At 37.7% G+C, this 26,471-nt stretch overlaps 1 protein-coding gene across 1 annotated transcript in view; it reads left to right on the top strand.

The window, feature by feature from the left end:
- PAK5 (p21 (RAC1) activated kinase 5) overlaps positions 1 to 26,471 on the top strand; it is a 334,226-nt gene that overhangs the window by 122,320 nt on the left and 185,435 nt on the right. Inside the window, exon 2 of the mRNA XM_004610926.2 lies at positions 12,114 to 12,262. The gene's annotated coding sequence lies outside the window, so the exon portion shown is untranslated. The remainder of the gene's footprint in view (positions 1 to 12,113; positions 12,263 to 26,471) is intronic.

The following is a 26,471-nucleotide window of genomic DNA, read 5'->3' as shown; positions in this document are numbered from 1 at the left end:
CCCAACTGTGTTCAGGGGTTAATCCTAATGGAACTCAGAATATCATATGTCAGATTAGTGATTGAACCTGGGTAGGCTAAAGCAAGGCAAGTGCCTAACCTGTACTGTTGTTCCAGCCTAGACTTTATATTTTGATGAAAGAGGTAGAATAATCATGGATATAAGGATGCAGGAAAAATTATTCCACAATAACCCTACCACAGGGTTTCTCTGTCTTTGATCTACAGTAAGGGTGATTATATCACTTTTATTCTCCCCTTGTGGTCTAAGAGGATTGCTGAAACTCCAGCAATTACATTGATTTTCTAGGCAAGAAGTAATAAATTGGCACAGGGCAAAATGAGTCCATGCCAACTTTCCCACCCATTCTAATGAGGTTTCCTTAATCTTACCAATAAATGTTTCTTCGTATACATCATTGTTTCATCTGATACTTCTTAAAAATCAAAGTTCTGATGCTTTGGCAGCCTATATTGAGCCCATTTGTCAGAAACTTTATTCACAGGAGTCATATTGCCTAGGTTGATGGTCAGTGTTATCACATATCCTAGCTTTTCATAAAGGACTTTCATATTTAGAAAGTTTATGCAAAATATCCTAAACTTTGCTAGCAATCTATTTCTAATACTCCTTAATTTCCAATGTTCTTTTTCCTTTGGCCACACCTGGCTATACTTAGTGCTTAGTCCTGACTCTGTACTCAGGGATCAGTCCTAGTGAGCTAAGGGGATCATCTAGGGTGCCAGAGATTAGACCCAGGTCAGCCATGGGCAAGGCAAGAACCTTAACTGCTACTCTTTGATTCCTTAATATTCTGTTTCTAAATAATCTTATATTAGCAAAAATTGCAAAACTATTGACATGTGGATTCAGTGGCTGGAATGAGTAAGATATGAGAATTTCCCAGAATATTTATGCTGTCAAAAAGTAAGGTAATATCGCAAAAGGAACACAAGTATTTCAAGTGAGTAGATAAGTATAAAGGCCAAATCTGTGACATTTTGAGGAACCAAATGTTTTTTGAGAATTTGAGATTATATCCTGGAAGATAAAATATGTATCTTTTGATATATATTGATACAAATAATTCAACACATAACTGAATAAGATGAAAAACCAGTATTCCTTTGTGGAGGAGTTCAATTAATAAATGGAGCTAACTAAATTCTATTGAAAATTAGAGAAATAGGTAACTGCCTTTAGACAAATATCAATTATAATTGCTGCTGACACAATCCTCTGACATATGCTAAAATTACTGAGCTTAACTTTGTGGAGAACAGGGTAAAATATTTGCATATTCTCAAAGTATTACCCCCAAGATATTTACTAGTTACTTAAAGGGGAAATGGTACATTTTACTCCATGGCAGAAACCATATCAATCAAACCATTAAAATTAATGTCATCAATAACAAAAATAGCCAAATCATGAATCCCTTAAAAGTTGTAAATATCAATTTGGTTAAATAGTGAGAGTTTTCCCTGTGTTAAAAGTTTACCATAAAGAAAATTTTTTGATAATATTTTACCACAGCTTTGCCATTGTAAGATTGTATATTTTTTATTTTTAGAAAAATGCTTACTAGCAAGGAGTTGAAATATGAATCACTGTCGCTGTCACTGTCATCCTGTTGCTCATCGATTTGCTCCAGTGGGCACCAGTAAAGTCTCCATTGTGAGACTTGTTGTTACTGGTTTTGGCATATCGAATACACCATGGGTAGCTTGTCAGGCTCTGCCATGCGGGCGAGATACTCTCAGTATCTTGCTAGACTCTCCAAGAGGAACAAAAGAATCGAACCTGGCTCATCCACGCGCAAGGCCCGTCCACATCCTACCTGTGGTGCTATCTCTTTAGCCCATCATTCACAGTTAATTACAAATAGTATACATGTATTTTGTATTTACTGTATTCAAGTCATAAAGCTGGTAAAATTCTTCAAAAGTTCAGACAACTTTTCTTTAGTAACCACACTAGATTTATTTTCCTTAAATCAAGAAAACTGTAAATGGTTATATCACAAGGCCAAACATTCCAAGCCCATCACTTACTTTCACTATTCTACTAAAATTAAACGTATCCCAAGACACATTTTGTTTGTTTCTAGCACATATATATCTGATCACTCAGTTTTAGGAACTAATACTCTAAGTACTTGATAAATATCCTTGTGTCTTCACCTTTCAGCCATATAATCAAAGTTTGAATTATATTTTCCTCTGCTTAAAATAACTTCAGTGGTCCATTTTATCATGCTTTGGGTTAACATCAATTTTACTTAGAATCATTTGCCCTTATCAGGATTTCAATTTGTTGAAACACACCACCCAGCTTAAGATGAATGTCAGAAGTGAAATTGCTGTGTGTAGCCATTGCAGGGAAAGACAGGGCTTCTGAGGTTGTTACTTCTTGACTGTAACATTGCTAAGTTGATTGAACTGCAATCATGTGTCACATGTACATTTTAGTTGACTTTTTAAATTTAATGACATCGTTAGAATAACTTTCCTTATTGCAATTTGACGAATACCCAAACCTCATAAACTTTTCTTTGTTTCTCTTTGAAAATATACAAATATATTTTAGCAAAACCAATTGCAAGGTTTAAGAGCTGAAGAAAAGGCAACCTTTCTCCTTCACACACATCCTTCACATACATATATGTGGAGATGTATGTGAAGTATGTGAACTTAATTGCAGTATGTCCTAACATCCTGCATTTATGCACCATGGCCATGGGTCACTCAGTATTAGGAAGTGCAAGAGAATTCCTGAAAGCTTTTTCTACATTGGGAAGACTAGCAGAGATTAAATTATAATGGAAATTGAGTACAGAAATACATAAATATAGCAAACTAATTATAAGCTGAACACATCCTCAATAACAGAACCCTTTAGTTAGAACTCCAAAATAACTATAGCCATCCCAACTCCACGCAGCACTTAGAAGTGTGATGTAGGAAGTTGGAATGCAAAAAGAAAAAAAAAGACAGCTGTCTAATCAGTTGCTGCTAAAATAACTTACACAATTTTAAAAAACATATGGCAGTATAAACAAATTACTGTAGTTCACCTCAGTGCCTTGAAGTCCACAAATCTTTAACTTTGTTATTTTCATGATTCATTTATCTCTCTTTTTGTGCAGACAAGTTTTAATAGATAAATTAATTAGGATACTGATGATGAACCAGGAGCTGAGTGTTGCCAAATCAGAGAAACCCTAAAATGCTCTAAAATTTCGCACTTGAACAAAGCTGTTGACAAAGATGACAATTATTTAAAATATAATATTCTGGTATCAAATAATTGAATGGAGGCCCCTAAATTATAAATTGAAAACCTATTTTTTTCCCAGTTATCCAGGTTGCACCTGTTCAAGAGACAGATCCAAGAAACCCGAGCCCTAGTCTTGTGGTTCATTCATTTAATTCTCAGTTTTTGCTGCTATTGCTTCCTATTCTTTCTATTACTTCTATTTGCCACAAGTATCCCAGGATGTAAGAATAGGATTCTGTTGCACATAAATTCTAGTGTGGTGAGCATGAGGAGCCCCTACATCCTTCCTTCATATTTGGAAAAGAGGAAATATCCTGAGTCAGGTATCTAATCCCACAGATGCTATATAATAGCCAGTCACGCTATTATTTATACATGTATTAGCTTTCAGCCTTGCAAGATCTAGCTGATCTGGGTTGAAGCTGCACATACATCTTCAGTTAACAGCAGGTCAAGTAGGTGACTCTCATGATTTGGTTGGTCTTGCATATATTCGCCAGGTGGCTAATGTGTTATCTAGGAGATGTTTAGGGCTGATGAGGCCATACTGTAGAAACGTCTCATTCTGCATAGGTAGTCAGCACATGTTTCCATGATAATGCATATGTTCCAGAAAAAATATAAATACACTGTAGCACTGTCACCCAGTTGTTCATCGATTTGCTCAAGCGGGCACCAGCAATGTCTATGTTGTGAGACTTGTTGTTATTGTTTTTGGCATATTAAATATGCCATGGGTAGCTTGCCAGGCTCTGTCATGCGGGTGGGATACTCTCGGTAGCTTGCCAGGCTCTCTGAGAGGGATGGAAGAATCAAACTTGGGTCGGCAGAGTGCAAGGCAAACGCCCTACCCACTGTGCTATAGCTCCGGCTTGGAAACACACTAGCACTTTAAAATATAGAGGAGCTAACAATGTAACATTGGCCAAATAGTTACATAGGCAAACCGTGAATAAAGGCCTAACTTGAAATATTTCTTAGGTTAAAGCCTAGATTTGATAAAAAGATAATGAATTTGGATTAGAGTTTACTGATCAACTCATGATCTATGATCTGTATATTTGTGTCTCCCCCAAAATTATGTCTTGAATTTATGAGCTCTAAAGATGATGGTATTTGTAAGAAGTTGGGGGGCTGGCGAGCACAAAGGTATTTAAGTCCGAGGGTAAATCCTTCATGTTTGGAATTATAGGACAAATAGCACAGAGTTCCTTTTCTCTCTCTTTGAATACATTTCAGAAGAAAACTCTCCCTTGAGCATACTGGCACTCTGATCTCAAACTCAGAATGGAACTCTGAGAAATTTCCGTCTATAAGCCATTCCATGTTTTGCTGTAGAAGCCAGAGTAGATGCAGGAAACATTTAAATCTGCTTCTTTCTTGCTGCCTGTAGTACGTCTGTCCTGTCTGCAGCTAGGTCATCCCTTTTTCTTATACTGTACCCAACCAACCAATGAGTACTTTCAAAATATGTCTAGAGTCTAACAATTCTAGCTTCTTTCTCATTTCTATGACCTTTGTATTACCTCATTGCCTCTGAACTAATAATTCTGTTTTTGGTCTTCTCCTCCTGCAAGGTTTCCATCAGAACAAGGAAGGGTTTCAAAGTGTAAGTTAGAGGTTGGGGAAGTACTCCAGGGGTTAGGGCACTATTCTACTAGCTCCCAACCCACACTCAATCTCTGGCACCAAATAGCCTCCCCAATCATAACCAGGTGTTTTCCTGAAGGTTCCAAGCATTACCGGGTACGGCCCTTCGGTTCCAGCCTATGGTTGACCAAGTATTACCAGGGTGGTTCCTGGACCTTTGGAGCAAAACTTGAGGGTGTCCCCCCCAATAAAAATTAATTAGCAAATTATCAATTTTTATTATGTCACATATTCAAAATCCCCATTAGACTTACAATAAGATCCACAATTTTCACCATAAGGTGATCCAAATTCTGATCATTGACTGATTTTCTCCCCCTGTTCTTTCTTCATTAATTCCATCCCCATCTGCAAGCAAACACTGTGGTTCCATGAACATTTTTTTTTGCATATTTTGCTATTTTATTTTTTTAGGTCACACCCAGCAATGCTTAGGTCTTCTCGGTGTCCATGATCATTCTGGCTTTTTGGCGGGGGTAGGGTAGGGGGCCTAGAGGAAGGATACCTTTCTTTCCTCCCTTTAATCAACATGAATTACAAAGATGCAAAGATATTTATGATTGAGTTTTAAGTGCAAACTTTTCCAACACCAATCACTTTACCAGCGCCCACTAGCTTCCACCAATGTCCCCAATCTCCCTTCTACCCCGAGTCTGCCTCTGGGGCTGGCACTTTCTTCTCCCTCATTGTCCTAGTAGTGTTCCCTTTCCTAATTTATCTCCTAACCCTTGACCCCCCTTGACCTCGGCTTGAAGTGATAGCACAGTGGGTAGGGCATTTACCTTGCATGCGGCCAACCCAAGTTTGATTCCTCCGTCCCTATCAGAGAGCCTGGAAATTCGATATGTCATATTCAATATGTCAAAAACAGTAACAACAAGTCTCACAATGGAGACATTACTGGTGCCCGCTTGAGAAAATCGATAAAAAATGGGCCAATAGTGCTACAGTGCAACCTTTGACCTCAGAACATTTGCATCCACAGTCTGAAAATACTGTTGACCTCAGATCTATAAAACTCAGTTATTTTATATTGATTTTTCCTCAAGTATCAACTCTTAGGAGTCTCTTTATTTAGTTGTTTTTTTCTGGTAACTTTCTTTCCCTCTCATTCCGGACGTATTTTCCTTTTTAGCATTTGCTAATGTTGACTGTTCATGTATAGTTCTTAAATGAAAAAAGTACAGAATGGAATTGGTAGAAAGCACTAGAAGCTTTACACCTATCATGAAGGTAATCCATAAGTATTTCCCCTGATATACTGGGCAATTAGTAGCACAGAAAAAGTGGACTGCTGAAAAAGTAAAGTTAGTCAATTTCATTCCAGAAAATGTATAATTTACTGTGATAGCCAAGTACCAGCTTCACTTGGTGGTCTCTAGTTAGTCTCTCTTACAAGGAATGTTTCTCTAAGCGTGTGTTAGGTATGTATTGGCAAATATGAATTATTTCAAAAGCAAGATCAGTAGTTGCTGCCTCTCTCATTCATTCCTGCTTCCTCTGAAATTTTATCTCAAGCCTCAGGCAACATGAAACTATGACAAGATAGGGAAAATTGGAAAAGTTTGAATATGTCTATTATCTTCAATTGGGTCAAAAGAAGAGGAGAAAAATGTGTCACAGAAAAAAACATACATTAAATGTTTTATCCTTTCTAAGTCCATGATCCATTTTTGTTTTTATTTTTATGGAGACCACACCCAGTGATGCCGTGTGATTGGTGCAGGGACTATTCTCTGCCACACCCAACCTGGCAAGTGGACCTTATGGACCCTATAGTTCAGTCTCAGCAATGCTCAGGGCCACAAAAACCACAGATGGTGGTGCTTGAGGAGCTCGTACTGCCTGCCAGGGACTGAATTCGGGTCCGCAAATATGCTTGGCATGTGCTCTACCACTTGAGCTGCGTTTATGTCCCCCAGGAACCAATTTCTAACACAGTATTTTGTTTTGCTTATTTATTGAGATGAAGTTCCTATGACAAAAAATTAACCGTTTAAAAATTAGCAATTCTTTGGCATTTTGTATACTCGTTAAGTTGTGTAACAACTACCTCTACCTAGTTCTGAAATCTTTCCATCAGTGCAAAATAAGACCTCACATGCCTGATTTCAGTTGCATTTTTACCTCATCCCCTCCCGGGTTTGCCCACTCTAGATATTTAATTTACGTAGAATCATTGTATTTTGTTGAATCTTTTACTTAGCCTAATGTTTTTGTTGTTTTGTTGTTCATCTACATCTTAGTATGTACCAGTGCTTATTTATCTTTTATATTTGACAAATATTTTGTTGCATGAATGTATTGCATTTATCTATTCTTGGATTGTTTCTACCTTTTGGCTATTATGAATAATGCTGTTATGTACAGTCCTATTCCAAATTTGAGCACCTGATTTTATTCCTTTGGAGTTATATCTAGGAGTGGCACAACAGGGTTACAAAAATTGCAATATGTATTAAAATGCATAAAATAAAAGTATACATAGAGTTGTAAAAAAAGCCTTATAATTTTGTTGGCATAGTTATCAAAACAGTCAATAAAATACATTTGTTCTATGATAATATATATGTTTTTAAATCCTACAAATAACAGTTTGTAAACCAGAGTACACAAAATATGTATACATATATAAGATCTAATTGGAAGTCTCTTAGCTGTCAGTAGTCAAAGTAGTAATGAGTGCAAATTATTTTTCAAGGAGTCTTCAGTAATTATAATGGGATGCAAAAATTTGTGCTATCTAGATCTCAGAGTCTTGGAGTGTTCCTAAAAAATAATAGAAATAGAGATGCATTTTCTTTTTCTTCAAAATTCAACCCATGAAACCATGAATTATGATCTAAATGTGCCCAAGTACTTGAACTTAAAAAAGCCCAGTTAAGAACTTCTTTATAAGAGAGAAGCATGGTTTTAAGAACCCTTAGACCCCTTCTTTGTTTCTATCCACCTTTCACTGTACCATTTCTTCATGTATTACTTTGGATTCTGTCTGTCAAAATCTAAACTCAACAGAATCAGCTTAGACAGGTGCAGAATTTATGAAATGGAGATGAGAGAATCCTCCTATTCCAGAAACTCAATTATCAGGTTTTAAGCTGTTATCTTTTGCTGTTTACATCTCAAATTAAATTTAAGCCAATTCCATATAACTCAGACACTTAGGAAGTAAAATAACTTTTCTAACTTCAGTGCTCCACAAGGCTTCATCAGAGTATCTAAAGTTCTTATACAGAAGTCATCTCATTTAGTTGGCTGAAATTTGTCCAAGTGTGACATCACTTCCCCTTCCATCATACCTTAAATTCACGATGAATAAGCCAGATATAGAATAGCTAAGTCAATGAGATTCAAAATATGCACTAAAGATGTAGAAGCTGGGTGTTTAATAGGTAAACATTAGGTGAATTTTGTACTAAAGAGAATACCAGTAGTTTCAAATTTGTTTGCTTTTTCAAAATAAAGAGCAGTTTCCCCTGAAATAAGAGGCTAGATCTTTATTAACTATTTTTCCAGAGGAAAAGTGCATCAACATGAAACTATTACATATAGTTCACAGTCCTGAAAAGCTCAATTTATTCATTGGCTCATGGGAAATGTTTAATAGATTGAGGCTAGACATTCAAGCAGGGTATTTTCCTTCAGAAAGAGTGAAATTGTTTTTTGAAGATTAGTTTTAAAATTATATCTGAACAGAAAACCAAATAGCCCTCAACCCACATTTGGGGAAATTCAAATACAGTGAATGGTTATGTTGGTTTCTGAAGTTTTCCTAAGTGAGTTCAGGGATATCAACAGTGTATAATTAACTACTGCCAAAATGCAATCCCATATGCCATAGTCGGCACATTTTAAATATAAGAAAACCTGTTCTTTTAAGATTAGATTTTATACTGCAAATTTATTTTTGTGTTTTTATTGTGTTTTTCACCTTTAGTGTTTTTTTTTTCATCATGGAAAATGGTTCCTACTAAAGTGTCGAAGAAAGAGGATGAGAGGTTAAGCTCCAAATATAAGTATTTTATTACATATAGAGAGATCAGGATCACAGAGAGGAAGATGAGTAGCAGCAAATAAGTGTGATTTCAACTCCTCACAGAAGCCATATTTTTTTGGTATTGTTTGTTATGGATATAATATAATATCATGCGGCCGCTCTCTCTTTAGGAATTCTAAGATTTTAATAATTAGGGTCTGAAGAAATTGCTGCCGCAGGTTGCTCAGGTCCGAGCTTCCTCTGTGTGTGTGCCTGGATCATGATTATGTGGGAGCTGATGCTTCTTGCTGGCTTGTAGAAAATGGCGACTGCTGGAGCTCTTAGCGGGCAGGCGGTGGGACGGTACCTGCCCCGTCTGCAGCGGCCCAGCAGAGAAGGCCTATAGAAGGCATATAATTTTTGTTTGTTTGTTTTTTGGGTCACACCCGGCCGTGCACAGGGGTTACTCACGCCTCATGCATTCAGGAATTACTCCTGGCAGTGCTCATGGGACCATATGGGATGCTGGGAATCGAACCTGGGTTGCGTGCAAGGCAAACGCCTACCACTGTGCTATCGCTCCAGTCCCAAGAAGGCATATTTTAAGCTGTCTTTGTATTCCTATTTTTTCTCGACTTTGACAGTCAGATTTGGTAGTGAAACTCTTGTGTGTGTTTAAAGTATATAGTGATCTATATCATAATTATACTCAACTACTATAAAATTAATAAATATATTTTCAAGAAAAATTATTAATTTCAGAGATTATCATTTTTAGAGTAACTTAAAAACTAAATTTTAATAGATTTTTCTATACACCCCCTTTTTGCCCTTTCACCCTAGTTCCTGAAAATTGTCAAAGACCTTGACCTAATAGATTTGTCTTTTTCATGATTCTATTATCTTTTGGAATTTATTTGACCAGAATTCAGTATTAGTAAGCTAAGATAACAGTTTATTTTTCTTTGAGAGAGAAAATAATTTTTTTAAATAATAATATTGACTATATATCAAGCCTATCCTTCACAAATTCATATCTCTGGGGAGATGGGAAAGTGGATCAATGGGTAAATAATGTAATAAACTTTTTAAGATTTCAGAATTGATGAAGTCCAATCCATCTTGTGTCTTATGGATCTCTTACTAAACCTTCTTATTTACAAAGATAAGTGTTTCCACGTTGAATATGAAGAAAGTAGAAAAATGTGGAGAGAATAAAGTTGTTTGCACTGAAAGAGTTTATAGTATATCTTTGTTCCAGCTTACATGAAATAGAATTTTAAAGTATAAAATAAGTTGCCTCTAATCAGTCTTATTTTTCTGATCGAGGTATTCTTTTGTAAAATATACTGAATTATGTTTCTCAGTGTTACCCAATTTATTATGCATAAGGTATAGCTAGATTGTATTTTCTGAAAATGTAACTTTTAATAGTCTAGAATATACAAAAAGAATATTACAACAGTTTAAAAGAGATTGATATATGCTATATTGTGGCTGATTTTGAACTAAATTAAAAGCACACAGAAAGTGAGCTTTGATAATCTTTATGAATTTCTTGTTTTCTACATAAGATACTGCTACTGCTTTTTAGGAAGTCCTACATATCTTAAGCAGTGATAGTTTAAAACATAAGGCTTGCTTTTGAGATGATTTTAGTAGCAAATTACTTCCCATGAGCTACAAATAAAATAAGGTTAACTTAACCTGATTAAAATAGTAAGAAGTAAAGTTAATTGGAAAGTCTTTAGAACAGCTATTAACCATAAATTTATATCCTGAAAGCAGCTTTAAACATCTTTCAATCTTTAAACATCTTACGCTGTATTTAATGTGTAGTGCTCCATTGTCATAAATTTCTAGCACCTTACAGAAAATGATAGTCTTCGAAAGTCTTCATTGTGTACCTAGAGTTGACTGATGCATATAATGAAATAAAAGTAGGTATTTCTTATTATTCAAGGAGAAGGAGTGAGGCATCTTCTGGGAGCAATTTGGATTGTCCCCAAATGGATAAAGTGGACTCAAGTATAATTATTTTCAGGGGAATTTTCTTGGGACTTGTCTGAAAATTGAATGAGCAGTGATTAATATCAGATAAAGGAAACAGGCAATAATTTGTCTTTTATTAGGATAGTGAATAACTGCTTCCATTCCTGGATCTTTGATGCAGTACATGAAATCTGTATTTAGTCCCTTTCTATCTGATTGATAGTATTCTTTGGTCATTTAAATGGCAGTGCTGTGCCAAACCATAAATAAAGTTAAGAACTTGTAAGACACTGCTGAAGAGATTGTTGTTGGAACATTGTATGCCTGAAACTTAATAATTATTAACTTTGTAACTCTGTAATTCACAATGATCAATTTTTTAAAATATCATGAAACAGGGACTTGCAGCACTGTGCATACCTGATACAGACAAAATGTTAGTCAATAATCATTATTCTTAGTTTTTTAAATTTGAAGAATTTTTCTCATGTTTTGTGTATGTTTATGCTTTTTTAAAAAGTCTTCTTGGGGAAACGTGATATCTTTGTTTAAAATGCCCCCAAACCAGAGAGTACTGAAGAACTGTCTAAGGTTCCTAAGTGCAAGAAGGCTGCGAAGTGCCTCCAAAATAGACTACAGCAGTGTTGACTGTGAGTTGAAAATTAATGAAGTCAACAATATGTATTAAATGAGATATCCTTGGATAGAAATTAATGTAAAACCCTATATTAGCTTATGTTTTAGTTGGTTGGAGAAAATTTGGGAGCCTGAGACTAGCAGAAATCTAGTTGTATATTTTCCATACAAGCAATGGTTTAGTGCTCACAGTGTTTGTTATTGTGGCAAATTTCAAACAATTTGGAAATTTGTTTGAAATCAACTTGTTTAAGTTGAAATCAACTGTGTTAAACGTGTACAGTTACTGATTAGTGGATTGAGCTCATCAATTCAGGGTCTTCCATACACCTCACCATTTAATGAAGAGATGGATTCACAGTGGAATGATTAAAGTATGGTGAAAGATGACAGCTCGGTGCTAGGGGGAGTCTAATAGAGCCTGAGGCTCCCCAGCTCTGCACGCCTGAGATGATGAAAACAGTGAAGGAAAGATACAAAGCATGTAGGAGAATGTAAAATAAATGAGGTATATGTTTATTTTTAAACAGAGCATAATGTTGGTGGGATTCTGACTCACATTGTCACCATGTTGTTACAGAAATACACTATGGCAAAATGCTTCCACCTCTTGCCAAAATGAACAGTGAGGAAAAATGAAGAACGCTGAAGAACTTGAACGAAAAGTCGCAGCACAGAAGTAGCCACACTCCACTGGAGTCTCATTCCTACAGAGCCATCATATAAAAGGTAGGGGGACAAGTTGTGCTAAATAATTTTGCCTTTTTGAACTTTATTTTAATTCATATATGTGTATGGATGGAAATACTATTGTTATAAAAATGTGGAAGTATTCTATTTGACATAGCTGCAATGGATACTGAAGCCATGAGCTAATGAAATAAGTCAAAGACAACTAGCTTGACCTTATGTACATGCAGAAATTAAGTGGATAAATAATGTGCCTGAATCATAGAAGAGGAAACAGATTATTGGTAGCCAGGGTTGAAGTGGATAGTGGAGACAAAATATATGAGTTTTCTATTATAAAGTAATTATAGTCACCACATGGTGACTATAGCTAATCATTCTGTATAGTTTTTTGAAAGTGGATCTTAGAGCTTATCATCACAAAAGAAGGATCTCCAACAATCTACACTGGATATTAATTAGATTTAGTGTGGTGATCATTTCATAACAAAAATAAGAATCATAGTGTTGCACCCTTGAGACTAATATATGGTATGTGTTAATTGTATCTCAGTTTAAAAAGAAAAGTGCAGTCAAACAGATCTCTTGATTTAGTCAACAAATATTCATTCAGTATCTTCTAGGAAGTAGGAAGTAAACACAAAAATGCAAGCGTTTGACCTTGAAGGAGCTGATAGATAAATAAATTCAAAATTAAATTGGCAGGCTTTAGTTATGGTCCTGTATATGGTACAAAGGCTAATGAGGTAAAGAATAATTGGGAGTTTGATTTAGTTTGATTGTCCCAGAAAACCACTCAGAATTAGGCACAGTGAATCAAATCATGAAAAAGAGTGATCCAAGTAACAGCTTAAAGATGCAACTTTCATTGAGCCATGAACCAGGTCGTGAGCATGTTCAACAACTAAGAAGGGATTTGGAGAAACATGGTGGAACAGATAAAATTGGAAAGCATTTTATCCTTGGGAAAAGACCTTGCTTTTCCTCTACCAGATGAGAAGCTATTAGAAAATTATTAGCAGAGAAGTGAGTTTATTATATTCCTAGAGGAATGCTTTTAATGGTAAGACTAGAGGCTCAGTAGTAGTAGAAAAAATAGGATGATGTCACCCAAGTAAGAAATAAATGGTCAGTTGGTTTAGGAAGAGATGAATTTAAATTTATTTTGGATTTGCTTCAGCTAGATTATCATAGATGAATGCCAATTATCATTAAGAATCCCCAAATATAATTTTAATTTTCATGTGAACAGCATGTTGATCACTTCTGTTTTAATAATAGAAAATGGACATTTATACCACCATTTCAAATTACAGCTTATTATGTATATGCCCACTGCTTCTGAAACTACAGAGGTTGATATTAAACAGTGAAAAAGAGCATTCTACTGTGAAATCTCAAGTTCTAGACAAGTTATCTCTGGGGTACAGGTAACAACCTGTGTTCAGGGCTTATTTCTGACTCTCTACATAGGGGTCACTCCTGGCAGGTTCAAGGGACCATAATGTGTGGCAGGAATTGAACCCAGGTCAATTGCATGTAAGGCATGCACCCTATCCTCTGTACTATATCTTTGACCCTAGGCAAGTTATCTTGTAAAACTTGATGATGTCACCCTACCAGATTCTTTTTTTTTAATTTTTTTTATTTTTAATTAGTGAATCACCGTGAGGGTACAGTTACAGATTTATACAATTTTGTGCTCATGTTTCCCTCATACAAGTTTTGAGAACCCATCCCTTCACCAGTGCCAATTCTCCACCACCAGTAAAACCATCATCCCTCCACCCTCCCCAAACCCATCTCTCCCCACCCCACCCTGCTACTGTGGCAGGGCATTCCCTTCTGTTCTCTCTCTCTAATTAGCTGTTGTGGTTTTCAATAAAGGTGTTGAGTGGCCACTGTGCTAAGTCTCTAGCCCTCATTCAGCCAACAACTCCCTTCCCCCGCATGGCCTTCGACTACATTATAGTTGGTGATCCCTTCTCTGAGTTGCCCTTTCCCCAGAATGTGAGGCCAGCCTCCAAACCATGGAGTCAACCTCCTGGTACTTATTTCTACAATTCTTGGGTGTTAGTCTCCTACTCTGTTATTCTATATACCATAGATGAGTGCAATCTTTCTATGTCTGTCTCTCTCTTTCTGACTCATTTCACTCAGCATGAAACTTTCCATGTTGATCCACTTATATACAAAATTCATGATCTCCTTTTTTCTAACAGCTGCATAGTATTCCATTGTATAGATGTACCAAAGTTTCCTCAACCAGTCATCCGTTCTAGGGTACTCGGGTTTTTTCCAGATTCTGGCTATTGTAAACAGTGCTGCGATGAACATATAAGTGCAGATGTCATTTCGACTATACTTTTTGGCTCCTCTGGGATATATTCCCAGCAGTGGTATTGCTGGGTCAAATGGGAGCTCAACCTCTAGTTTTTTGAGAATCGTCCATATTGTTTTCCCAAAGGGCTGAACTAGTCGGCATTCCCACCAGCAGTGTAGAAGGGTCCCTTTCTCCCCACATCCTCTCCAACAGCGGTTGCTTTTGTTCTTTTGAATGTGTGCAAGTCTCTGTGGTGTGAGGTGGTATCTTGTGGTTGTTTTGATCTGCATCTCTCTGATGATTAGTGATGTAGAGCACTTTTCATGTGCCTTTTGGCCATTCGTATTTCTTCCTTGGTAAAGTTTCTGTTCATTTCTTCGCCCCATTTTTTGATGGGGTTGGATGTTTTCTTCTTGTAGATATCAACCAGTGCTTTATATACCATTGATATCAACCCCTTATCTGATGGGTATTGTGTAAATATCCTTTCCCATTCTGTGGATAGTCTTTGTATTCTGGTCACTGTATTTTTTGTGGTGCAGAAGCTTTTTAGTTTAATGTAGTCCCATTTGTTGATCTCTGTTTTTACTAGATTGCTTAGTTCCGTGTCATCTTTGAAGATACCTTTATCTTCAATATCGTGGAGGGTTTTGCCGACCTTGTCTTCAATATACCTTATGGTTTGTGATCTGATGTTGAATGCTTTAATCCATTTTGATCTGACTTTTGTGCATAGTGTCAGGTCAAGGTCTAAGCCCATTCTTTTGCATGTGGTTGTCCAGTTGTGCCAGTACCATTTGTTAAAGATGCTTTCCTTGCTCCACTTCACATCTCTTGCTCCCTTATCAAAGATTAGATGATCATACATTTGGGGTTGTGTGTAGGGATATTCCACCCTGTTCCATTGGTCTACGGCTCTGCCTTTGTTCCAGTACCATGCTGTTTTAATTGTTACTGCTTTGTAGTAAAGTTTGAGGTTGGGGAGGGTGATGCCTCCCATCATCTTTTTCCCAAGAATTGTTTTAGCTATCCGTGGACGTCTGTTGTTCCATATGAATTTTAGGATTGCTTGATCCATTTCTTTGAAGAATGTCATGGGTATCCTCATAGGGATCGCGTTGAATCTGTATAATGCTTTGGGGAGTATTGCCATTTTGACAACATTGATTCTCCCTATCCACGAGCAGGGTATATGTTTCCATTTCCTCATGTCCTCTTTTATTTCATACCCTTCCAGATTCTTTTGCATGACTCTCCTTTCCTGGTATCTGACTTCTGAGAGCATTGATTTTTTTAAAAAATTTATTTTAATGTAGGTAAAAGCCACAATTGCTGACACAATTCTAGAGTTGAAACTGATTAGATAACAAAGCTCCAATATTAAATTCAATAGGTATAAAATACCACTTTTTAAATGTGAAACTTGCTATATCTATCTCATCACAGGGTTGTTAAGTCCTTGTCTAAGAATTCACTAAGCTCTTTGTTGCTAGTTGAGCCTTCTCTGTTATTGCTTTTATTCATTGAGTTAGCATCTATATTACTTTCCCATCTATTTTAGGTGTGCTCCTACTGGAATATCAGTCTTACAACCATGTGGTCCAGAGACTTTAGGATATATGGTCTGGGCCAATGAGTTAATATGGCAACAGATACAGATACGGGAAGTGGGAGTGACTGCTGTGTGGGCGGGGAGACGTCCAACATTGTCATATAAATCCTGGAGAGGCAACCTCTGTGGAGAGTATCCTTCAAGATAAGAAATCTATGAGCTGGGAGACTAGAGCAATAGCACAGCAGGTAGGGCAGTTGCCGTGCATGTGGCCGACCTGGGTTTGATTCCCAGCATCCCATATGGTCCACTGAGCACCTCCAGGAGTGGTTCCTGAGTTCAGAACCAGGAGTAACCCCTGTGCCTCGCTGGGTGTGACCCAAAAAGCAAATAATTAAATAAATAAATAAACAGAAACGTATGAGTTTTTCAGCAATTAGTGTCTTAGGTCAGTCAAGAGGACTTCCAGACTAACTTTTATACTGAATTCTAATGGAACAGGAAAAAAGAAAAACTGAAGCACTACTCAAGATGGGTATCTTAAACAGATAACAGCACATGCACTTGCGCAGTGTTTAGTAGAAAAACAAATGCTTTCTGCAGTGTTACTTTATTTACAAAAAGCTTCTTTTTATTTTATTTATTTATTTATTTATTTATTTATTTATTTTGCTTTTTGGGTCACACACAGTGATGCACACTGGTTACTCCTGGCTCTGCACTCAGGAATTACTCCTGGCGGTGCTCGGGGACCATATGGGATGCTGGGAATCAAACCCCGGTCAGCCGTGTGCAAGGCAAAGTGCCCTACCCACTATGTTATCACTCCAGCCCCAAGGCTTCATGTGATAAGGTGTGTTGAACAATACACAAAGTCCACAGAAGAGAAATGAGGATGTAAGGAAAGTAAGTTCAAGATTTCAAGAGACCAAGAGCTGCCAGTGGAGCATGGAACAACATCACAGTCTATATTATGTCCAAATGAATTCTCATGGTAACTGGGCCAAATAATATTCTACAAACTGAGAAAAGTAGAGAACCTTGATTTTTAATATTCAGAAGTTTATGAAATGGCTCTAAATTTGGATGTTCTAGGAACCCTTTCCTCTTCTGCTCCTGATCCCCGTTAAAAACCACCTTTGTGCATCAGTGTACCAGTTATACAGTTTTGATTAACTGAAAAAAGCTCTGTGAAACATGTGAATCTGTAATGAAGGCACAGAATGTAATACAAAGGAAGAACAAAAGCCTAGTAAACATCAGAAAGGATTAAGACTTCCAGGAATAGCTCTGAGGATCCTTTTCTCTGTTACACAGCATGTATCTGTTTTTTTTTTATGGTAAATCACCAAAATAATGGTGCAATACCTTAAACTCAGTGCGTCGAGATTCCTGATATCAGAGGGGTATTTTATATCTCACAGGTCAGGTATCTAAATATAGTCTCTGTGGACATGTAAGCAGGTGCAAACCCATTGTTTTAATTTCAATAAATAGCTTTGACAATCTAGTACAGGCTACCTTTGGGGGAGCTTCAGGCTTTCAGCAATACATTTAAAATCACTAGCTTATTATTCACCTCTGTCTTGACTAAGGATCAATACCATGGTTCCAGGTGGCCTTCAAGATAAACACAGAACTACCAAAGATCAATTGAAACTAATCCTACCCTTATAAATACTTAGAGCATTGAGCCATGATGAAAATATTCAAGAAGATCTAAAAAGAGATCTGCTCATTTTCTGATTGCTTTTGACTAATTATAACTTTGATATACTGGGACATTATTGATAGACTAGGTTTTCAAATTGGAAACCAGAATCTCTAGAAAATGTAATTAGATTCTGAGGCAGAATTGCAACAGTGAAAGAGAAAGTTTAATAATGCTTTAGTTGCTTTCTTTGGAATTAAATGGTAAAAAAAAATGTGATCGCTTTTTACTTAGAAGGTGATACCAGTAAATTTTGTAGTTATGTGGGTATGTGAGAAGATTCCTTTTTACCTTAATGACCAATAGGCACATGATTCCATCAGATAATTCTGACATCCTTATCAAATGCAAGGGAGTTGGAGTATATCGCAACCCCCTCTCACCGGCTTCGATTGAGGGTTGTCCCTTTATTGAAAGCAGAGAGGATGTTGGTCTGCCATGCATGTGGACCAAAGGAACTCCAGCAACTGGAAGAATCCATCAGAGTCCAAGAATTTGGAAACCAAGAAGAGAAAAAAAAAAGAATTCCAAGGGAACACAGATGGAATGGGAGTGCTCCATTTTTACTGAAAGAAGTTACATTAAAAATTATCATCATGATCCTATTAGTAGAGCTATCACTCGTCAAGTAACTCTAAGCCATGACTGACTATACTGAACACCTTAGATTCATTTTGAGACTTAAATCTTGTTTTTGTTTTTGTTTTTTTGCTTTTTGGGCCACACCTGGCGATGCACAGGGGTCACTCCTGGCTCATACACTCAGAAATCACCCTGGCAGTGCTCAGGGGACCTTATGGGATGCTGGGATTCGAACCCGGGTTGGCCGCGTGCAAGGCAAACGCCCTACCCGCTGTGCTATCACTCCAGCCCCCGAGACTTAAATCTTATAGTTTGAATGCTCACTCTGTTCAGTTAGAGGGAGGGGAACATATAGAGATCTATGTCATCATGATCTTTCCAGCACTCCCGTTTTCAGCTTATAAAGGAACAGATCAGCTTGTCATATGGTTTATCAAGGTTAACTGAGGTTTTTGAAGTGACACATCCAGGGAGTAGAGTTAAGATTCATATGCTGGTTTGCCTCCAAAATAATCCCTCTGGCATCACTGTAATTCTTAAATAATCAATTGATCATTTTTTATGACACTCATTTATTTTTTAAAAAAATTGGCAGGCTCTACTTATATATTGTGATATAAGATAAAAACTACTTCTTTAGAAGGAGCTTGCAAATGTGTAGAAGAGGACAAGAAAATATGTAGTGGAATAAGAGCTAGAATGGGAGCAGATTGCTGCTATTACATAGAATCAATAAGAAAGGTTGGGTGTTGCTGCATAACATATAGCCCTAAAGCTTAATGACTTGAAACAATAAACTGGCATTGTTGCTTTTGGGTCTGTCCCTGTGTCAAAGTTTCTGACTTGGTCAGATTTGGCTATTGTTAGGTAGATTTACTCCTTTAGCCACAGTCAGAGGACAGGCTAACTAGAGAGTAAGAAAATCAAAGCTGGATTCACTTAAATATTTGGAAATTGACTAAATGTAGCTAGGGCAGATTGGTTCCCTAAAATATCAGCCAAGGTTTATCCTTATGGAGACTTTAATACAGTGAACCAAAGGGGAAGGCTTCTTGAGTTCTAGTCTTCAATCACTTCTACTACACTATAGAATTCAAAACAAATATATATCACCTTTTTGGTGAGAAGAGCTTTAAAGTTACTTTGCAAAAGGACCTTGATGAAAAAAGGGGAAGATTTGGGATTGCAATGTACCAGGAAGAAAAATACCTAAGTTAAGACTCAGAGAGTGTGTAGGCCCTCCTCAGCCAAATTAAACAGGGTGAAACTAAGGCAAGGAGGATAGTAAGTGTTCAAAGATAGGCACATGGTAGTATGCATCTTTCTGGGATGTACATTGTGTAAGCAGATCAAGCATATTGTTTTGGGATTTTGTGGAAATTAATAAGGGGTTTTTAGACTATGGTTTTAAACTACAATTACCATAATGTAATAAAGTTTCTTGAGTAGGTTTTTATTAGGCATTAGGCCCCACTGATGTTAGAGATGTATTTATAGAGAGATCTCTGTATGTGTGTTTCCATTCAGATATGAGTGAAATGCTAATCCTCAGTTCATGGACTTCATTCTGGGAATAAATTGTGTAAGTTAACTAGCAACCTTAGGAAGAGGGAAGTAAACTTTAGTGCAAGTCTTAATAGGTTAAAGTTGACATTACTACTTCCTTGAAGACAGAATGGGGTCTTCACTCAGGGAAATAAATGCTTGCAAGATTCATGAATGAAAACTTGAGCCAAGTATCTACTAGTTTGTCTTGGAAAATTGATTACATTAATTATTATCTCAAAATATACTGGTGATTCTTTGCTTTCCTGCTCTAAAAAGTGAGACAAATTTAATGTTTTTTAATGAAATAAGAAAAAATCAAGAAACCTGGAGTGAATTAAAAAATAATATGGCCCCTTTGGATCCGGCTGCAGAGCGAGCATGAAGGAAGAGCCCAAGGGAGCGCCCTTGGACTCCAGGCAGCCCACTGAACTAATTCCGGCATGGGACCAGAGACCCCACGGTGCGCTGAAACAGTGGGACCCGGGCATCCCCCAATTCTTTTAACCTGTCTCTCTCTCTCAACTCCTCCCTCCTGAGCACAGCGCAGGATCCTCGGTTTTCCTGAGCCCAAAATGGAGCCGGCGATCCAGCTGAAACAGGACGCTTTCGCGCGCTTGCGGGAGACCCCAGGGGGCGGGGGCGGCGACCCCCGCCCACAGCGGATAGATATTTAAACCCACCTCCCCCACGTGTGCTTCCCTTTGGATCCGGCTGCAGAGCGAGCATGAAGGAAGAGCCCAAGGGAGCGCCCTTGGACTCCAGGCAGCCCACTGAACTAATTCCGGCATGGGACCAGAGACCCCACGGTGCGCTGAAACAGTGGGACCCGGGCATCCCCCAATTCTTTTAACCTGTCTCTCTCTCTCAACTCCTCCCTCCTGAACACAGCGCAGGACTTCTCCATCTTATGAGCACCATAAAAGGGTAAAAGTTTGTAGTGATGTTATTTCTGGTTGTACTTTCCCTGGACTTTATACAGAAACCCAAAACCGCGCGGCCGCTGCTGCGGCCGCGCGACCTAATGTTATCTTAGCATCAGCAATATGTAATGGTTCGCTTTTAATGAGTCGGACTTTTGTGGGAGATCCTAACAAGAACAGTAAGTCTGTTGCTGAAATATTGAAGGCAATCAAAACGGTAGCCATCTCTCTAGACTAAACTAAGCTATATCCCCACGCCAGCTGAGAAGAAATTTTCTTCTTTCTCGGGAAGAAACGCGGCGTGGCGTCAACTACAGTGTGATGTCCATTAAGCAAACAGACCTGGTGGCGTGGGAATGGGATATAAGGGGAAAAATTATGTACATGGAACAGTGGGACGCTGGTGGAATCTCGAGCCGGAGCCGATACCAGCGCAAGACCTTCGATTCCAGAAACTGCTTCCAGACACTCTACTAGTCTATCAACTAAGCCAGAGCCCCACGTCTGCTGATGACGGGAAATAACCATCCTTTTCGTTTTTTTTTCCTTGTCAGGCAGCGTGGCGATTACTAAACAGGCGTGAACTCGGTGGCGCGGGGCAAGGGGGAAAAAGAAAAGTTATGTAACAAACAGCGGGACTTAATATCTCTATATTCTTAGCAGTGGAGAACTATCAAATGCCTCCTTGGCAATAGGACTGCTTTTCTTTTTTGGGGGAAACCCCAACAACGGTAGTGAGTTGTGTGTTGAAACATGGAATGTAATCGAGATAAGGCATAAACGAAGTGAAACTTATCAAGTACAAGGGTGGGGACTGGGGAGGTGGGAGGGGGCGGCAGGTATACTGGGGGGGTTGGTGATGGAGGATGGGCACTGGTGAAGGGAAGGGTGTTTGAGAATTGTATAACCGACATAATCCTGAGAACTATGTAACCCTCTACATGGTGATTCAATAAAATTAAAAAAAAATAATAATAATAATATGGCCAAAAGAAAATAAATAACATTGCTGACAGCAAAGGTAACATTCCATTTTCCTACCTTTTTTCCAAAGACAATTACTCTTCTTAGCACATGAGTTCTATTTATTATTCCCCTCCTTAAATATAAATTTACCAAGATGAATATATCACTGTGCAATTTTATTATTTTTTATTTCCTTTGTAATTTATAATAATCAAATATTCATATAGTCCATATATGAATATTATTTCGATTAGGTTTGGGGTCATACTGGAGATGCTCAGGGATAATTCCTGGTTCTGTGCTTAGGAGTTATTCCCTATGGTGCTCAGGGGAACATATGGAATGCCGGGGATCAAACTCCAGTCAGCGAAGCAAGCGCCCTACCCAGCATACTATCTCTCCAGCTTCACAAACATTATTTCTTTTTTTTTTTTTTTTTTTGCTTTTTGGGTCACACCTGGCGATGCACAGGGGTTACTCCTGGCTCTGCACTCAGGAATTACCCCTGGCGGTGCTCAGGGGACCATATGGGATGCTGGGATTCGAACCCGGGTTGGCCGCGTGCAAGGCAAACGCCCTACCCGCTGTGCTATCACTCCAGCCCCACAAACATTATTTCTTAAGATGTATCCATTAATATGTATCCATTTATTGGTCATGTGATCTTGGCTATTAATTCCCTTTGGTTGTAAGTCTTCTAAAATGTAAAATATGAACAAAACTGCCCATATTTTGGATTTTCACATGGGTTAGATTAAGTTATACCTATAAAATAAAGGTTTTTTTCCTCTCTGGAAATTAAAAAAAATTTCCAATGTATCACCATGAGGTACTGTTATAGACATTCAAACTTTCGTGCTTACGTTTCAGTAATACAATGATCGAGTACCTATCCCTCCACCAGTGCCCATTCTCCACCACCAATGATCCCAGTATTCCTCTCACCACTCCCACCCCATCCCTCCTCACCCCCCCTCCTCTGTGGGTATCCTTATAGGGATTGCATAGAATCTGTACAGTTTAACACAATACCTCATGAAGTAGATTTTTTATTTTTAATATTTATTTACTTTTTGTTACTGAATCACCATGAGATATAGAGTTACAAATTCGTTTATAATTGAGTTTCAGTCAAGCAATGTTCTAACACCCTTCCCTTCGCCAGTGTACATTTACTGACACTAATGTCCTGTTTCCCTCCGATCCCTACACCTGACCCAGTCTGCCTCTATGGTAGACAATTTCCTTCTCTTGCTCTCTTTCTGCCATTTTCCCTTTTAGACACTGGTTTGCAATACTCTTACTGGAAGGGTATCATACATATCACTTTACATACTTTAAGCATAGTTCTTGTCTACAGTGATCATTTCCAACTCTCATTGTCATAGTGTCTCACTGTCCTAACTGTACTCCCCATTCCCCCCCCCAAAAAAAAGATGCATCTATTTTGTTATCTGCAATTGTAGTTTATTTTCACAGCTAAATAATATTTTATTTTGGGTGTACATCACAATTTATTTTTACTTATTTATTTATTTTTGCTTTTGGATGCTCAGGGGTTACTCCTGGCTCTGCACTCAGGAATTACTCTTGGCAGTGCTTGGGGGACCATATAGGATGCCAACGATTGAACCTGGGTCAGCCACTTAATAAGGCAAGTGCCCTACTTGCCGTACTATTGCTCCGTCCCCCCCCCAATTTCTTCTTATGTAGATTACTTCTGTTTTTATTTTCTGATTTTAAACTATAAATAATGTTGCTATAAATTTTATATGCATTTTATATATAAAATGTATTTATATGTATTTTCCAGTGTGTATACAAGAATTTGGGGGGTACTACATATAGGAGCATATTGTGAGGATATAAGATATACCTCAACCACCCCAGTTTATCCTGAAAACACTCTCCAAGATGCAGATTTTCAACGCTAAAATCAAAATGGTCTCAAGCAAACTGGTATGAGTGGTTACCTTAAGTAGATCTATATTCTACTTTATAACTTTATTATAAACTTTTTTCTTTTTCCTGAAGAGATGGTACAATTTACTCTTCCAACTAGAAGTAAATGAGAATTCTCTTTGAGACTCATTCTTCTCTGCTTTGATGTTCCTGATATCTTAATTCTTGCCACTCAATTGAGTATGAAATGATGTCTTACCATGCTTTCAGTTCCCTAGTAACTAATTCAGTTCTTCATGTATTGTTCTCCATTTGTGTGTTCTCTTCTGTGAAATGTCTCCCATATCTCTTGTCTTTTTTTTTGTTTTTTTTCAATTTGGGTTGTTTTGTCAGACACATATGCTATACTTATTCAAATTTTCTTGGTTTTATCATTATCTGGAACAAGACATGTCATCAGTATCATCAGTATCATTAAGAATATTTTGGACTATTGGTGCATTATAATATATTTAATAATGTATGTTGCCTCCATCCATGAGATGCCAATAGATCTCCTAGTTGAAAAACAACAAGGTGTCTCTAGATATTTTTGACATTTTAGACTTGGCTCTAGGTGAGTTTAGTGGTGTACACTTAGCAGACATATTTGCTGGGCTCCTGGCTTTCCACTTGTGAAGATGAATTGGCCAAAACAGTAAAATTTCATCTTGCCTTTCCCTTCCTCATCCTTCCCTGCCTCATTTCTCTTCTCTTGTATTTTGGGATCATCCTAATAAAAGCCTTAGCATTAGCTCTTACCTTAGAGTCATTTTCCCCTGGGGAATTAAACAAAAGTAGCCATTTGTAGGAGAAAGGTTGTCCTAAAGATTGGATTTGAAACTGGATTACATAACCTTTATGACAGCAACAGAGCCCCAATTTTTTATGAGAATTTGAACTGAAAATATACCATGCTACACAATGACATCACAATTACTGAAGTTTTTTACATGCCATAAATTGGTAGAGGCTCAGAACATTAGGATATCTAGTAATTGCAGCATGTGTTGATAATCACCATGTATATAAAGTAGGGTGATTGCTTTGATCTATGTGTCCTGAATATAGTTACAAGAGAAGGAATGTTCTGAAAACTAGAGAGTCCTCTGGCATCTTCAAAAGAGCTTTTTCTCTGATCATTCCCAGGCAATTTTGAGGTAAATCAGGCCCAAGATCAAGGAGATGATAAACACAGCTTTGTAAGATTTCTTTTTTAAGACTTAGTACCCTGGCAAGTATGTGGATGCCAGGAAGACATTCACCTGGGTGAATGAATAACTTCAAACGCCCTAATTCCACTTACCCACTTTAGAACATCGAACCAATCCATTCTTCCTTAACAGATAATTGCCTCCATCATACTCTGGCTGTGCAGGAATTTCACCTGAAGCAGGTGCCTTACAAGATCATTCTTATCTTGAGTCTTTTTCTCTCCGTCATTCCTCACTGCCTCCAAGATAGAGTATAGTCCCAAAAGAGTAGTATAATCTTTTGGAAGAAAGAGTCTATCTACTTAAAAGAACCTGACTCATATGTTTTAGCAAAATGAAGGAAACTTATGTGGGGGATAGACCTTGAGTATAGGGGTGAAGTGGAACACATAAGGGAAAGATGGGATCCAAGATCTCATCCAGAAGCACACAGGCTTGCAGGCCAGAGAGCCTGGGTTTGGTCCCTGGAACCACAAAATAGAAAACATACTAATTACTCCCTGATTTCTTGTGTCATCCCTCTGTACTGGCAATTACAACAACAAAAACAACCCAAAAAGGCATAAAAGTTCAGGTAAGGAAAGGACATATGCACACTGACTTATAACTCAGTATTCAATCTTTTGTTGAGGGTTCTTGAAGCTGGTCCTCATGGTTGCCTATGATGATTCTTTAACATCTGTGTGCCTATAGCAAATAATGAGAGCGTCCCATGATTTCTTTCATAGTCATTTGTGTGTGTGTGCTAAGAATTGAACCCAGGATGTCACATATGCATGAGGTTAACTACAGAATCACATCCTCAGTGCATTGATACAGTTTTGGGAAAGGATTAGATAACTTATAGTAAATGAATATTGAATGGATGCTAAGAAGGTTTTAATAGAAGTGGATAACTTCTCATCTCTCTGTGTCTTAACCATCTTAGAGGACTGCTCCTTCTCAAAGAGAGAGAAATTCCGAAGGAAAGTGCCTGCCATGGAGACAGGCTGGGGATAGAGTAGTGGGAGAGAAATTGGGGACATTGATGGTGGGAAGTTTACAAGTGGAGAGTTGGGTGTTGGAACACTGTATGACTAAAATTTGACCAGGGGCAACTTTAAAACTCTATCTCTCATGGTGATTCAATGTAAAAAAGAATGGTAGTAAGGAATTCTTTGCCAAAGTTTGCTGGCACATTTGAGAAGGTCTGTAATAGTTGTCATCCACAGACAGTAGTTGATGTTTAGAAAACTAGATAGAAATTCACCTTCCTATTTTACAGGGATAATGGAGCCTAGAAAACCAGAGACTGAGTTGCAACACTGACTGTGGCAAAGTGGATCACAATAAGAAGTAGAATTAGCTGTTGTGGTTTGCAATAAAGGTGTTGAGTGGCCGCTGAAAAAAAAAAAAAAACAAAAACCCAAAACATTAAAAAAAAAAAACCAAATTAACAAAAAATATTTTAAATAAAATGAGCAGTGGCTAGAGAGATAATACAACAGATGA

The sequence above is a fragment of the Sorex araneus genome, chromosome 3, assembly GCF_027595985.1.
Source record: "Sorex araneus isolate mSorAra2 chromosome 3, mSorAra2.pri, whole genome shotgun sequence".
NCBI classification, from domain to species: domain Eukaryota; kingdom Metazoa; phylum Chordata; class Mammalia; order Eulipotyphla; family Soricidae; genus Sorex; species Sorex araneus.
This window is presented reverse-complemented; position numbering and strand designations above follow the sequence as displayed.